Source organism: Lithobates pipiens, unplaced genomic scaffold, assembly GCF_037356315.1.
Source record: "Lithobates pipiens isolate NorthernLeopardFrog02 unplaced genomic scaffold, aLitPip1_a1.2 Scaffold_19, whole genome shotgun sequence".
Taxonomy (NCBI): Eukaryota; Metazoa; Chordata; class Amphibia; order Anura; family Ranidae; genus Lithobates; species Lithobates pipiens.
The window spans coordinates 147,016,344-147,033,693 of record NW_027507764.1 but is presented as its reverse complement, the minus strand read 5'-3'; the positions used below and the strand labels follow the sequence as shown (position 1 = coordinate 147,033,693).

At 41.3% G+C, this 17,350-nt stretch overlaps 1 protein-coding gene across 2 annotated transcripts in view; it reads left to right on the top strand.

Moving 5' to 3' along the window:
- Positions 1–17,350, top strand: part of LOC143998220 (forkhead activin signal transducer 3-like) — a 42,308-nt gene that overhangs the window by 12,188 nt on the left and 12,770 nt on the right. The window lies entirely within an intron of this gene.

The following is a 17,350-nucleotide window of genomic DNA, read 5'->3' as shown; positions in this document are numbered from 1 at the left end:
AGAGTAATTTGGGGGGTATTTGTACTTTCCTGGCTTGTTTGGGTCGTGAGAAATAGGCCACCAGTACATTAGGTGTGATAAATTTAGTATGATTTGCACCACAGCTTGTAGACTCTAACTTTCACAAAGACCAAATCACCAATTTGGGTTATTTGTACCAAAGATATGTAGCAGTATAAATTGTGGCCAATATTTCTGAAGAAAAATTCATAATTTGCTAAATTTTATCACAAACCTTTTTTTTTTTTTTTTTTTTTTTTTTTTTTTTTTTTTGTGCAAAAAATAAACCCGGAGGTGATTAAATACCACCAAAAATCTCTACTTGTGGGGGGAAAAAACAAATTTATTTGGGTACAGTGTTACATGACTGAGTAATCGTTGTTCAAAGTGTGAGCGCACCGAAAGCTAAAAATTTGGCTGGGCAGGAGGGGGTTTAAGTGCCCAGTTGTCAAGTGGTTAAGGTTCTAATCATGTAGGATATTCCTAATATAATATCACTGTTAACGTGAGATGGGGCTATTGAGCTATTTGGAGCCTTGGTGATGGAAAGAAATATTCCAGCAGGCTGTAAAGTTCTTGATTACTTTGGGGGGGGGGGGGGTCTGTTGGGAAAGAGTATCATCTTGGCTTGAGTTAGAGCAAAGACCTAGCCACTGACGACCTTTGCATATGCATTGACAAATTCTAAGTGAATTATATATCAATATAGTAGTTTTATGAGCTTATTCTATGGCAGTGGTTCTTAACTACCAGTCTGTCCTGCTACAGGGTCATGGCCTCACTCCTTTAAAGTGGAGTTCCTACCAAAAAAATTAACGAATGGCTGTTGCAAAGGGTTCCCTCGTCCTGCCTCCTTCAGTGCCTGGGCTCTTGATGTCACTTCCCCTCGGTGCAGGAAGGGCTCAGCTCTGCCGCCCCTCCCACTTGTCAATCATCTTGGATACTTGACAGATCCCAGATTGCATGCCCAATCACGGCACCGCATGCACCGACATTTCCACCCCCCCCCCCGCATGACTGGACCCTGGGACAGGTAAGCGTTTCTGATTAAGTCAGCAGCTGCAGTATTTTGTAGCTGACCTTTTTTTATTTTTTTATTTTATGTGGGAACCCCGCTTTAGGCCAGCTGCAAATTCCTGGACCTTCCACAGTGCCACCTAACCTCCCAAGCAGGAGAGGAACTGCCTTTAAATTGTTCTTCCATGATCATCTTTTTGTTTTTTGCTAGTGTTTCTATACGTCAATGCAACTTTCTCTTTTGAAATGTTGGTGATGCTGCAAAATGCAATGAAAAGAAAAGTAACAATTTTGTTTTTGTTTAAATTACAAAACACTGGGTTGAATGAAACTAGTGGTTTGTACTGGGCTTTAGTCTTAGAACTAGTGGACAGTGACTTCATCCAAATGACATTCCATTGATCCTAGAAAGCTTTAATCAAAAACCGGTGTGTCCAGCTCCAGCAGAAAACGGCACATGTGGAGAATGGACACTAGGCATGAAGCATGGTGGGGCTAACTATATATATATATATATATATATATATATAATGTCAAAACTACAGAGTGGGCTCAAAATGATTTAAAGCAAACACCAAAAATTCACATGTAACATGATACTCCCCATCGATATCTATGATTTCAAATATTAAATCGAGTCCAAACCCTAAAGCAAGGCTCTGTTCCCAAAACCTGAATGATTGCGTACTGGCCATGATACTATTTATTTGCACGTACATCCAAATTTTCAGGACAAACCTTTTCGGGTGTTCAAGCAGTACTAATGCACAATATTTTAGCAAAATGTTGACAGTGGACTCCCTCCTGCAGAGCAATTGCGTTCTCCCGGCAGAGGTCGGGGAAGCCACCCCTGCCAGGAGAATACCATGATTGATGGTGGCTAGAACAGCTGCTAGCAATAATCGCATGTAAAATCCAGCAGGCTAGATGTGCCCAAGTCAACTTGGGTACATTAAGCCTGTCCATACTTGGACCCTACATGGTCTATGGCCAGCTTAAAGAGGAAATGCAGTCTGCTCACATAATTTGTAATTGCATAACATAATTTGTAAAACAAAAAAAAAAAAAATTCCATTCTGAAGCTTCCACTTTGGATAGATGCTTTACTTGCAGAAAGCACCCTTCACTGAGCCTTGCTGCAACCATTTAACTTGCTGCCTGTTTACTTCCTGGATTTACACACACGTCGAGGCACGTAATGCAAACATTCACATACTGTAACACTTGAAAAATCAATCTGGCTGTAAGATGGCACAGAAGACCGTTTCAGTGTGTAGAAAAAGGCTGCAACATGCACCAGTCTGTAATACCCTTTAAATCAAGTTGTAGCACTACTCCTGCAGGAACCGCTTGGTTTGTTGGGTCCATTGTCTGCCTCAACTCTTGAAGCTGCTCAATCACCACTGCCATTTTCTCTTGTTTTCTTTTTCTGTAGCAGGCTCCTGGGTAGATGCTAGTGAGTGCTTATAGTGTTTGGGTTTCCCTGCTTAACAAGGCAACGGCTAGGCAAATTCAGGCGCTGTCTGCTTAAGAGCTGTGATTTTGATACAAGACAAACGGCAAGTTCCTGGATCGCTCAAACTGAATGTAGATGGGGGGGGGGGGGGGGGGGGTGTGGTGTATGGGAATAAAATTGACCCCTAGTGCAGCTGACAACTGTTGGAAAATAGAAATCAAGGTAAACAAAAGCAGCGCTCTATGGGCCAAAAGTCACAATATCTGTATCCATATGTATATTCACATATAAATATACGTACACCGTGGGGTGTGTTTTTTGTTATAAAAAGCACTTTATTGCACATATATTTGAGCCCAACAATGTCCATGGGGGTAGAAGTATAAACGTGTGTGTGTGTATAGCACTTACCCCCGAAGGAGTTGCTGGTTTGATTTGGGCCTGCACGCTGCTAATAAACCCTACTACTTGGCTCTGCAAGGGCAATAGGCTGCTTCCTCCAGGAGGCCTCCTCACAAGCAGGCCATGCGTTCCCAAGATGGCCGCTCGGGCTCCTTATGTCCTACCCAGCATGCACTGTCAGAGGGTGTCCATGGGTAGGTCACCCGACATCCTGGGTAAAAGTCAACTCTCCAGTGTAAACAGTCACTTCCTGTACCAAGTTCAATGCTTTGGGATAAAGCAAAAATCATTTAAGTTCACTATCAGCATTTGGCCGCTAGATGGTGCCAAACACTAGGCCATAGAATTTCATTGTAAATGCTAATACACATTTGCAGACAAGCTGTGTGTGTGTTACGTTTATGTTAAGACTACACTTAAAATTTGTAAAATTTAAGCAAGGTACCACCGGTATGTTCCCAAAGAGGAGGGGTTAACTGTACTCGGAAGGTTCACAGTTTACCAGGCAAGAAGTCATGCAGGGAGGGATGCTCGGGCTCTAGTGAGATGGCGATTAAGAGGGAGCTCTGCCTGTGATCCTAGGGTCGGTGAGTGTAGAGATGGAAGAGCGGAAGAAACTTCTGACGGTCACAGCAGTGTCCGGATCTGAGCTCTGTGATCCACAAACGAGCAGCTGACTGGGGTAGTTTCTGTCAATGCCAAGCAGTGGATAAAGGAGACAGGATGGTGGACGTGACTGAGCATGCGCAGGACGAAGGTGACTTCAGCACTTCTTCCGGGTGAAGATACCAGATCACCGGAGGTGGACCACAAGCCGGGGGGTTGTCGTAGCTGACATGTTTCGTGCTCTGGTCTCTTCAGGAACATACTGGTGGTACCGTGGTTAAAACTTTTTTCGCTTAATTTTAAGTGTACAGTCTTAACAGTGTTTTTTTTTTTGTTTTGACACCTGACTGTTTATACTTCTAGCCCCATGGACATTGTTGGGCTCAGAAATATGTGCAATAAAGTGCTTCTTAAAAAAAAAAATCCAATTTTTTTTTTTTCTTTAATTTTTCCATTAAAAGGATCACAAAGAAAATTATTACATGTACAGTACAATCCTCCTATACCAAAAATCATAAACCAGTAGTCAAGACAAATTACTCTAATGTTACTATCAATTACCCTCTGTCCTACCTACTTATTTTTCCTATTTTTCCTCCCCACAACTTCCCCTATAGTATATCCTAATCCCCCTCCCACCCGCCCCCCTCGTTTGTTGGCCCTTCCTCCTGAATTTACTCCATAAATACCCGGCTGTAGGTCTCGGTCCTTTTTAAAGACTCTCCCTTTTTTCCATACTGCCCAATATTTGTTCATATGGTTGTTCTCCATTTTAACCAAATATTCCATATTATTATGTTCAATTTTCTGCACCCACTCTTTAATGGTTGGTTTTTTAACTTGTGTCCAATTTATCGGAATCAAGGCTTTTGCTGCGTTTAGCAAAAGTACCAACGTATTCTTTTATTTTTTCCTTTATCCTTTTCCACTTGTTGTTTACCACTCATATCCTCCACTCCATAGAACAAACATTCCAGCGGGCTGTATGGAATTTTTTCCCCAGTTATTTTTTCTATATAATCCAAGATCTCCTGCCAATAAAGCTTTATTTCTGGGCATTCCCACCAGATATGAAGAGCTGTTCCAGGTAAATTACACTCCCTCCAACAGTACTTAGATCTCGATGGGTCTATTTTATGCATTCTAACAGGTGTTATCTGCCATCTCATCATGCACTTAGTTTACCTCTCTGGACGTTATGTCAGATACCTGTCTATATACTGACGCCAACATCTGCCTCTCCTCCACTTTATTACCCAAATCTGCTTCCCAGTGTCCTATTACTGGTATACTATCTTGTGTCTCCAATTCCGATAAACAATCGTACACTCTAGACATACAATGTTTAACACTTTCTTTAGAATTACATAATCTTTCTATGGGTGTTAGAGAATTCTCGTCCCTTATGGGTTTTGGAATTGAAGAGACAAAATGTTGGATCTGTAGATACTCCCATTCCTTTAAATTTTTCCATCTATAGTTCTCAATTATTTCTTGTTTTGACATCAAACTACCCTGTACCATATCTTTTTTAATTGTGTGTTTTCCATTTGTTTACCCAATTGAGTGCCATTTCCTGGGGTGAAAGTGTGTACCCGCTAGTGGGATTAATAATGAATTATAGACCCATTTCTTCCTCCTATATAATGTGTCCCATATTTTTAATGTTTTTGTGATTTCATGTGCCTTATCTGTGCCCTTACTAAATCTAAATTTTGGCGGAATCCAAATTTTTTTTTTAATTGTGTGCCAGTTAATAATTCTTCAATTTTTACCCATTTTTTTTCAGTGTGAATATTTGTCCATTCCACCATCCTAGCCAACGTGATTGCAGTGTAATATCTATAAATGTCTGGCAAAGCCATCCCCCCATTTTTTTTTTTTCCTAGTTAATATGTTATTTTATCCTCGGTTTTTTATTCTGCCAAATAATTTTTAAAGTGTTTTTATTTAAAAAAAACTATGTGGGATATAAATTGGGAGCATTTGGAGTTTATAGGTGATTTTCGGTAAAACCACCATTTTTAGGAGATTGATTCTACCTGTCCATGAGATTTGTCGCGTTTTTTCATTTTACCTAGCACTGTTTTAATATCATTTAATAATGGGATGTAATTCGCGTGGTATAAGTGCTGTACCGTCTTTGTGTTTATTTTTTTTTTTTTTTTTTTTTTTTAATACCTAGATACGTAAAAAAAAAAAAAAAAAAAAAATTTCCCATGTAAAAGGGTATTCTTGCTGTAGTGCCATCTCTTCCTTTTTATCCAATCCTATATTTAATATAACCGTTTTAATGGGGTTTATTTTAAAATTAGAGCGTCTCGTACTTTTCTTTTATTATACTAGGCATGGATAGTCTTGGCTTGGTTATGTAGAGGAGTATGTCGTCCGCCGCCACTTTGTGTTCTTCCCCTCCCCATTTAACAACACTTAGATTTACATTATTTTGCATCTTTGCCAGAAATAGTTCCAATGCGATTACATATAAAAGGGGCGAAAGTGGACAACCCTGCCTTGTCCCATTTTTAACATTTCGAACGCGGACAACATACTCCAATTTACTCCCACTCTAGCTGTCGGTTGTGTATAGAGATTATTATTAATCCACTTCATCATCTTTGGGCCTAAACCCATATTCCGGAGGGTTTCTACTATAAAACACCAGTCGATTCTATCGAATGCCTTTTCGGCATCGATAGAAATCAAAATCATTGGGGGTTTCTTTTCCCTATCTTTATCCATTAGAAGAAGGGTCCTCAGACTATTATCTCGTCCCTCCCTACCGGGGACAAATCCTACCTGATCCCCTTTTATTAATTTCCGCATTACGTTTTTTTAAATCTTGTAGCCAAAAGCTTTGCGTATAACTTGGTGTCTACATTTAACAAGGCTAACGGGTGGTAGCTGGAGCAGCAAGAATCGTCCTTACCCGATTTCGGTATGACTGTTATATTTGCCAAAAGAGCCTCTTTCCTCATACTCTCATCTTCACCCAAACTATTCCAAAACTTACACAGTTCAGGAACTAATTGATGTTTAAATTTTTTGTAATACCTGATTGTAAAACCATCTGGGCCAGGGCTTTTCCCGTTTGGTGTTTCTTTTATTACTTTATATATTCTGGTCTAATTGGCTCCTCTAAGCTTTTGACGCTATCTTCTGGTATTTTCGTTAATGCTGCTTCCCTAAGATAATGCTGAATTTTCTTCTGCTTTGCTCCTTCTCTACCCCTGATTCTTTACTTCTTATTGAATAAAGTGCTTTATAATATGTTTTAAAGGCCTCTGCGATCTCCGATGATCTGAATTTCACTTCCCCATGTTCATCTTAAATTTTTTTTTCTATATAATTTAAAGCTTTTTTTTTTTTTTTTTTTTTTTCCCGGGCTATTCTAGCTAAATATTTCCCCGACTTATTTGCCCACAGATATCTTTCTTTAGCTATATTTTTGTGCGCTTTCTTCTGTTTTAGCTCTATCAATTCATCTAGTTGTGCATGCTTCTGGATGATCTCCTTATATATCTTTTTATCTAAGTATCTCTTATGATCTTGTTCTAGCTCACTGAGTGCTTTTTTTAGTTTTTCATATGTTTCTTCACTTTCTTTTTTTTTTTTTTTTCCCCGATCCTATACTGATTAACTTCCCACGAATTTGAGCTTTATGAGCTTCCCATAAGGTGGCCCTGGAGACTTCCGTGGTGTCATTTATTTTGAAATATTGTTCAATTTCTGTTTTTTATAATACTTTCCACATCTTCCATCTCAATCAACGTCTCATTAAGTCTCCAGGCCCCCCTTACGCGCTCTTTATCTTTCATCCTAATTTTGGCTAACACTGGGGCGTGATCCGATATTGTAATATTACCTATCTGTACATTTACCAGCAGTTCCAGTAAATCATGGTCTAAGATTATATAATCCAGTCTAGCGTAAGTATCGCGAACCGGGGAATAAAATGTATAGTCTCTTTCCCTTGGGTTACAAGCTCTCCACGCATCTACTAGTTGAGTAATGAATTTTTTTATAACATTCTATGTTGCTTTATTTCTTGAGGGGAATTCATTGAAGTTCCATCAATTTCAGGGTTCATGGTAAAATTCAGGTCCCCTGCTAAGATCACATGGCCATGTTTATAATTCTCTATTCGTTTCAGTATACCATTCAAATATTTTTTTAGGGCCCTGTTGGGACAGTAAATATTGATTAATGTGTATTTGTCTAAATAAATTACCCTTTAAAAATAAAAACCTCCCTTCTGGGTCCACCTTCATCTCCATCCGACAGCCCTTGCCAACCCAATAGCCACCCCCCTAGCACCTTTAATAGGGGAATCGGCATAGTACCAGGTAGGATATTTTCCTGTATCAATCCGAGTATTTGAATCTAGAGCTAAATGTCTCCTGTAAAAAGACGATATCAGCCTGATAACCCTCTAATTCTTCAAATATATTATACCTTTTCCTTGGAGAGTTCATTCCTCTTACATTATATGTTACGATTTTGAGACCTTCCATCGGGTATTTCTTAAATCTTTCTTCTCTTTTATTGGATTCAGGCCAACCCCTTTTTCCACCCCCCCCTCCCTTTCCCAACCTATGATGTAATTTTGACCCTTTGGTCAGGGGTAATTTCTCGGGAACCTCTTTGTTCCTTATACCCATATGGCCCAGAGTGGAGTTCTGTTCGGGCACATCACCATCCATCTCGCCTATCACTTGCAAGGTGAATACTAGACATACCCCGAGGACCCAGCTCTCCCTCCCGTCGTCTCTCCCCCCCCCCCCCCCCCCCCCGTACAAACAAGAAAAAACGGGGGGGGGGAAGATGCGAGGGGAGAGACCAGCTGAGGACGTATCTCGTAATTCCTATTTTTTTGGCCTCACGGCTCCTTTCAACATTCCCCTCCCCCCTCACCCCGCTACACCCCCACTGCAGTGACCGGGATATCCAATATTTTACAGAATTCTGGTATGTCCTCTAATATATCCAAGTCTCCCACTCCGTCCGTTCTTCCTGCCAATAAGGCATGCAGGGAAACCCCAGTTATACTGAACCCCCTTCTCCTTCAAAACGGTCAAGAGCGGTTTTAAAGTTCTTCTTCTTTTCATGGTCTCTGGAGATGAATCCTGAAATATCTGTAATTCCTTTCCTTCATATCTAATTGGGGTTTTAACTCTTATATTTTTCCAGAGTAAATTCTTGTCCTCTTCATGCTGGAAACGCACAATTATGTCTCGTGGAATATCTTGCGGGAGTTGTTCTTGGTTTTCTGAGGCGATATAACCTTTCAATGTCTATTGGGTTGGTTATTTCTTTGTTTACCAAAGGGTTGCATATCCTTTTTATTATTTCTGTCAGATCTTCTTGTTGTCCGGGACACCATGAATTCTTATATTTTTCTTTCTTTCCCTGTTTTCCTGGTCCTCCATTTTATAAGCTTGCTCTTGTTGTCCTTTTTTTAAAATAATTATTTCAGCTTCTAATTTCTTTATTATGTTTGCTTCCTTCAACTTTTTTTTCCATTTCTTCAACACTGTCCAAGACGTGCGCAAGATTCTTATGTACTCTGTTCATTTCCTTTTTCATGGAATTTTCCAGTGCGGCAAACATTGAAATTATTTCTATTTTTGTGGGTAATGCTGTGGGGTTTTCTTCCTGTAACAATTGCAAGTGTGTGGTCTGTATTTCCTCAGTTTCATGTATCGGGTCGACTGATTGATCCATCTCCCCCTCCAGCACCGTCTCCTGGGCTTGCGGGGGGTTATCATGGGGTTGTTGTTTCTTTTTATCCCTCCTTTCTTTTTCCCTTTTTATCTTTACTTTCTGCTTGGGTGCTTCTTGTTTGCAGTTGCTTTTCTTGTGTTTGTGGGCTCTCTGCGCCCCCCAATGGCGTAACAAATTTATTCATGGGGCCAGGACTTGCTACCAGGCTCCGACGGGGTGATTTAGGGATTGTCCCGGTCTTAGACATCTTCCCCTTCATTTTCTGGATTTTTATTTATTTTTTTATCCGGTTGACCCCCTAAGATATTATACCGCGCCACCGGCGCTGTTTGTTTAGTTATAGTCTTTGGGATGCTTTGTATCAACGGGCCTCGGCCCAAGTCTCGTATGTCACAGCAGGAACTATTTTCCAAAGAAATTTTAGCCTGATTGTTTCCTGCCACGTTGAAACAACCCAATTAGTATCGGGCACCCAATGTCCGCCTGCTATGGGGTTTCCACCCGGTAACTATCCCTCCATGAACCACTTTAATCTTAAATGGTATGTTAAACACTCAGTCACTTGTGTTGCTTATAACAAAGCTGTTAGGCTGCTTGCAGCCGTTCTTTTAAATAAAAAGACAAAAGGGAAGCAAAATAAACACCGGTCAAGTGTCGCTCCTTGCCCCATTCAGCATCAATTGCGTTCACATCACAAGAAATTTTTTTCCCAAAAAAAAAACATTTTCTTGCATGCATCACTGAGATTATCAGTTCAAGACTCCACAGACACAGCACATCTCAAAAAGGGGGTCAATCTCCGTTATCACAGTTTTTATAGCATTTAAACAAGCTATTCATAATAAGATAAGCATTGAAATACGGAGGAAAACAAAATAATTTTTCAGTGGCTCACTGCTTCTTTCTACTCCACAATTTAGACGATTTTTTCCTCTCTCATCCTCTGCCTGGAGTTCCTTTGTAACAGTCTTTCAGGTATATGTATAATTATAGTTCCATACCTGCTCCTGTAGTTTTCAGGCTCAACTCAAACAAACATTCAGTGCAATAGAAGGGCTCCTCTAGCTGTTTCCTTCCTTCACCGCCAGAGGGTGCCCAGCACCAGCGTGTCCTTCCTATTCAGCTCCGCTCGAGACTCTGTGCCTGTACCGTCCCACCTCGTAGCAGGCTCGGCAGTGCTCGCCGCAGACCTCCGGCAGCACAGGAACGGCGTCCACCTCCACACCAGCCCAGAGCGGGACAGCACGCTGCACGAACTCCGTGCACCCCAAGGTAAGGAACAGTGGGGGAGCGGGGGCAAGCTATCGCAGCTCAGCCCTGGCAGTTCTCAGGCCCGGCATAGCTGCTATCTCGGGGCAGCACGGAGGGAGGCGTGGTCCAGGTTCGCACACCTAGGTGTGAAAACGCACCTTCTCGAGTCTCCTTCCCCTCATTAGCCCCCCCAATACATATATTTGTAGCGCTGACATTTCTGCCTACTGATCCTTTGTTAATGTCCATAGACTTAATTTTATTATAATGTATCATGGCTTGGTATTTGGCACCATTTAGCTGCCATTGACAAATGGACTTGGATTCTTTCTTGAACATTGAAAAGCATCATAGGAAGTGACTGTTTTATGTTCCTTCTATCTGACCTTTGCCTACCCAGAATGCCAGGTGCCCTACCTATGGTCACCTGGGTCAGAACTGCATGCTGGGTAGATTATAAAAGGGCCCCGCGCAGACATCTTGGGTCTCTTCTGGATGCATGGTCTTCCTGTGAGGACCCGTGAGGAGGACTCCAGAAGGAGTGGCGCTGCAGAGACAGACATTGCCAGACATATAACAGATTGGGAGACATGACCAGATGGGAAGGGATCCAGAGACGCTTCTCGGAGCATCACAGGACCCTGCTCACCCAGCGGAGCAGTGACGGAGTCAGCCGGCATTGAAGCAAACCACAGTGCACCAGACCAGAGCTGTTGAATAGGACTTCAGATCCAGTTGGTGAGCGGGTTGCGGCCCACAATTTTGTTATGCATTTGCATTCTGTTAGACTCCTAATACAGTGTTTGCTGGGATCCATAGTCCCACAGAAGAAGCTCACAGAAACTGACTTTAGGCAGGTTTAAGGCCTAAGCCTCATTGCATCTTGAGCATTGTACTATACCTGAGGGAACACTCACTGGAGCATTTAAAGAAATGGTGACGGGATTGCTTTTACGTTCAGCCTAACTTTTCCCCTTTTAGATTACAAATTATAAAGGACCGTCATAGCTAGCAGAAGATGATTAAAGACTATTTACTGTTACAAGATCTTGCAACTAGCTATTAAAGTAGGGGGACCTCCCTTGTGGTTTCACCTTGTAAAATTGTTTTGGATTCATTGTTCTGTCATTTTTACGTTAGGATGACAGTACAATTATTGTAACCACCTGTTTTATCATTCCAGTATATTTATGGTTAAGTAGCTCAATTGTGTGGAGTATTTTCTCTCAGCAGGTGGAGCCATCAGGTATCCTTTTTAGTAATACAAGTATATTGTATTGTGGGGTTCTCTCACCATTTCATTACATTCATATTGCACCACAGCTGTGTCAAGGGGACTGAGTCAAGTCAAAGGGGGTTCATTAGCAAAGTGCGGGCCCAAATAAAACCAGCAGCTCCTTCGGGGGTCAGTGCTATAGAGAGATCTTTTGACTTTGCCCCATAGAGCGCTGCTTTTGCTTACGATTGTTTTAGTCTGCTCAGTGTGCGCTGGTGCTGTTTATGCTGTCTTGGCAGTTTTCACACTGGTCTAATCATAATGAAACATATTGGACAGTGGGTGGAAACCTAGCAGGTGAGTGCATGGGTGTGTGTATATACAGCCCTAGATAATTAGAAGAGGATATGCCCTAATGAATGCTGGGTACCTGTATTTAAATCTGAAGAGCTAATGGTTCTGTCTCCTTCAGAGAGGTCCAAGTTAGGAGGCTGCTGCCTCTCTCCAGTGTAGGCTGCCATGCGGTCTCAGGTGGTCGACCTGAGGGCCTTGAAGCTACAACCCATGGTTACTTTGCAAGCTGACTGAGGGAAGATATGCATGGATCCTGTCTGGTATCATGGAGAAAGTTGGCCAGGGCGTTGAGTACAGATCCCCTAAAGGGATCCCTGAGACTGTTCCTGAAATCCCCCTCTTGGCCCTAGAAGTCAGCATACTGGGTGTGTGAGCTAAAGGACACTGGCTTTGTCTTGAAGAGACAAAGTTCAGAGTTCCTTTTGCTACAAAGGGATTTGTTCATTCCTTACAGGTGCACTGTATGGTTCTGCAAATCGGCTACAGTTCTACTTGAGAAAGTTCTAGTTTGTGATTAGTTAATTTGGTATATCAGACTAATTCCCTTCACCTATCCAAGTTCTCCAAATGAAACACCAACTCATCCCCTAGACTGGTCATTGGAGACAACGAGCAGAAGAGTGTGTATCTAGCTGTTTGAAAATGGCGTAACTGGCTGTGGATCAATCAGTAGGAGACCCAGGCACAAATATTCAAGCAGCTCCTGCAGGGGTAGTGCTACATTTCTATAAGCTTTATTGGCAGGATTAAATACATTTTAGCATTACCAAAGCAGTTGAGTTTGTAGGTGTTTGGATTGGGGGGGATAGCTCTGGGGCTGCCTTTGGGGATAAGGGATAAGTCCATATAAACGTGTGGGGTGTCTTTTTTTTTTTTTTTTTTTTTTTTTTTCTCCTCCACAATGTCCCTCTGTCTGTGACATGCTGTCGCATGTCATGCAGTTATTTTTACCATTTGCTTTTCAAGTGGAATTTGGCATTTTTCTCTTCTATAGAATTGAAGTCTGGGATGAGAACAGTCTTTGTGTCCCTCACTGAGTACTGGGGCACTGTAGCAGAAAGTAGAACTCCTCCTCCAGGACCCCCAGTCATATTGCTGGCACAGTCTACTTTCCTTGGGCTTGTAGGTCTCTGTCCTGATTCCTTTTCCAGGCTGTGGGCACTCAACCTGTACAGGCTCTCAGGGTCTGTCTTTTGGTTCTTGTGGCACCTAGATATTGGGCCATTTTGTAGCCTCTGTAGTGACTGGTACAGTTTCTTGCAGTTCTCCTTTCGCCAGTATTTTCTTTGGAACTGTTCGTGTGGGGTTTTTTTTTTTTTTGTCAGTTTGCGATGGACAAGGCTCTGGCTATTGCAGGCCGCACAGCTTGGCTGGGTAAGGCTTTTTTGTTGAAGTTGGCACTGCCATTTAGAGCGCAGTAAGGGAAATCTGAACAGTTTAGACTGGCAAGTACTGTTGGGAGGTGCTGGACTTGGTGGGAATGCTTGTAGAATTCCAGATGGAATCATTTTGTTGGGCTGGAGTCCCATTTGTATTCAATGCCATAAATGATTGGGGTGATGATGCTATCAAAGATTTTAATCCAGACGCTTACCTGTGGTTTTAGATGGTACAGCTGTCTTCTGATATAGAAGGCTCTGTATACCTTGTCCTTTAGGGCCTATATGGCTGACTTCACACCTTTTTATAATCTGTTAATTTCCAGGCCGAGGTATGTGAAGCTGTCTCAAGAGTGCAGGTGTTTAACCGCTTCAATACAGGGCACTTTCGCCCCCTTCCTTCCTAGCCCAATTTTCAGCTTTCATCGCTCTAGCGCTTTCAGTGACAATTGTGCGGTCATGCTACACTGTACCCAAATGAAATTTTTATCATTTTGTTCGCACAAATGGAGCTTTATTTTGGTTTTATTTATTCACTACTCAGTTTTTTATTTTTTTGCGATAGAAGCGCAAAAAAGCGGAAATTTGGAAAAAACATTTTCTTCTATTTTAAAAGAAATCCAATAAAATCAAATTTTGTCATACATTTAAGCCAAAATGTATTCGGCTACATGTGTTTGGTAAAAAAAATTCCGTTAAGTGTATAATTGGTTTGTGTGATCACGGACATGTGTGCAGATAATCATTGGGACATGTGATTTTAGTGGGACATATGTGGGGGACATGTTTTTATTATTTGGAGACATGTATGTTTTGGGGACATGTGTGGGGACATTGTGTTTATACTGTGTGGTGATTTGTGTGTACACTAGACTGGTGATCAGTGAGTAAAAAGCTGTAAAAAACAGCTTACTCACTGATCATCAGCTGGCTGCAGCGATCTGCTCTCCTCAGCGATGACTTGTGTGAGGAGAGGAGCCGATTGCCTAGCAACTGGCTGTTTGTTTACATCACATGACGGCCGTGATTGGACACGGCCGTCATGTGATCAGGAGGGCCAATCACAGAGCCCTCCTGCCGATCTGAGATGCGCCGTGCCCGGGTGACACGGGCGCATCGGGGTCGCGCCGCTGCGCAGGCACGCGCGTGATCCCGCTCCTTCTGATGGACGTTCCTGAACGTCCTATCAGGAGTAGACTGCTCCCACCCGGCCGTATATGTGCATTGGCCGGGTGGGAAGTGGTTAATGTAAAGAGAGGCTCTTTACAGCTCATTCAGAGCACCATGTTTTCTTTGGGTTGACGTTTTAGTTCTCATCTTTCATTAGCACTTCCAGGCTGTCCTGTAGGTCATCTGTATAAACCAGGAACTTCACCTTAGTATTGTATAAAGTTAGCCCAGGTGCTAAGGAGGATTTTGGACCTGCAGCCAGTTCATTGATGTATATGTTGGATGGTTGGACTGCAGCCCTGTCTGACTCCAGGGGCCTATCAAAAGTGCTCTGTTGGACTGCAAAGAATCGCACAAACGGCATGAGATGACCACTGACTTTATGGCTGGAAGTAGTTTTATTTTTACATAATACATCTTTTACATTTTTATAGTCACATGTTTATAACCATTAACAATATATATAATACCGATTTTTAACTAAGTATTTTAAAACTTAGTTACAGCAATGAACATGACTATATTTTATATATATATACACACACGTTATTCTGTGTTATAGATAATTATCTTTATCTCTCTAGTACACTTTAAGTGTGCAATAATCATACTGGCAATGCATTGGTTTAATACAAATATTATCTCGGTAGTACTCTTTATTTTATTTATTTTTTTACCACTAGATGGTGCACACTGCATGTCTGTATGATGCAATGCATACGCTTTACATACAGTAGTTTTTTTTTTTTTTTTTTTTCTCCATTTTAATAGCAGAAAACGTGCTTTATAATCTATGCTATTTTCCATAAATCAGGTTTCAATATACCTATTTAGAATGGTTTAGTGCTTATAATAGACATTTGTTCTGACGAATGCAGTATTTTCATGTTCTTATGCCCTTTTTAATTGTTTCTCACACATGCTGTTCTAAACTTCTAATTACAGCAACACTATCATAAAATCTGCTGAGACTTTTTCTGCATCTGCTCAAGATGTTTAGGAATCTATCACAGGTTAATACAGATTAGGAACAATTTAGAGTACATACCTGCAAAGAATCACAAACGGCATGAGATATGACCACTGACTTTATGGCTGGAAGTAGTTTTATTTCCAGTCACATGGTGTGTGGCCTTATAGACTGTTTGTTTGTGTACCATCTCTGCCATCTACTGGTTATTAATAGAATAGAAGGAAGATATTTAGAAATAAAAAAAAAAAATGTACTTTGCTTTGGGGTGTCTGTTTTGTGACCATATAAACCCCAGTCCGTCACTCTCCCCTCCTTCAGTTAATGGCTCCCGACATTAAACGCAATTGGTATCTGAACACTATTTAGTGATTTAAGTAACCCAAATAGGTACTTGTTGCCACCAAGGAGCTACGTTAACTACCTGGCATGTCATGGGAGTAGCTAGCATTGTACGAGTTTGTATGGTGTGAATCTGACTTGGTATGTATCTTGGCTGACCTAGTGTGTCATGTAAAGATCTCTTTAGGCTTAGCTTGTCCGGTAGATCTTCTGACAGGAGTTGAGTCTTCTCCCTCAACATCATTCTCCATTTGCATATCTTGGTTCACAGGTAAGTCTTGACTTAATGAGGGTAATTCTGCCATGTCTAGTCCCACCATGTCTGTAGCCCAGATTTGGTCGCCAACTACTGTTCCATCATTTGTTCTTGTTCAAGATTGGGTGTGGTAGTTTAGGATTTTCTGTACGTTTTGAGAGTTTTGTTGCGACACAACATGATCGTGACTTTCTGTAGTCTCTGGTATATAAGGATAATGCCATCTTTCTTCATCTGAACATTCCTGGTCCAGATCCATTCTGGTATCCTTTCTGTTACTTGATTGTCTGTTTCATCTGTACTCTTGCAATGTGTCCTTCAATTGGTAGGTCATTTACTGATAGTAAAAGATTTCTGTGCAGTACTTGAATAGTCTTTTTACCACTTTCAGGTGAATTTTGTATACAGGCCCATCTTTAATTCTTTCTACCACTTTGTGTACTGATTCTTCCCAGTATGAATGAAGCTTACCAGGTCCTCCTCTTTCAGAGAGATTTCGTACTAAGACCCGATCACCCGGTTGAAGAGGTGCTCCTTTTTATATTTTTGTCATAGTACGTTTTCCCTTTAGCAGATGATTTTTTGCTCTTCTCGGCTGCGAATTTGTAAGCTTCTTGCATTCTAGATGCCCATTTCTGAGTAAATGTTGGTTGACTTTCTGATTCCTTTGCCAATTGACCTAATGCTCAACCTAAATTTTGGAAAACGAGGAGATCTTCCATACAATAGAAAGAATGGCGAGTATCCTGTGGCTTCATGCCTGGTGCAATTGTATGCATGAACCATATGTGGAAGATGGTCTTTCCAATCTGACTTTCTCTTCCTCTAAGGTGTGAAGCATCTGTAACAAAGTACAGTTCAGTCTCTCTACTGGGTTACTGTGTGGATGGTATGGAGTAGTTCTTGAATGCGAAATCCCTGCCAATCGTTGCAATGTCTGAAATAAGAAGTTTTCAAATTCTCTCTTGGTCATGGTGGAGTTTCTCTGGATAGCCAAAATGTAGTATGAAATCTTGAAAGATCTTTTCTACTGCAGTTTTTCCAGATTTGTTCTTAGTTGGATACGCTTGTGCAAAGCATGTGAAATGGTTAACTATTACAAGTATATACTCTTATCATCCTTTGCTTTTCTCCAAGTGAAGATTATCAATGGATACTAACACTAAAGGTGAATCAAACCCATAGGTGCTCTTTCTGTGATATTTGG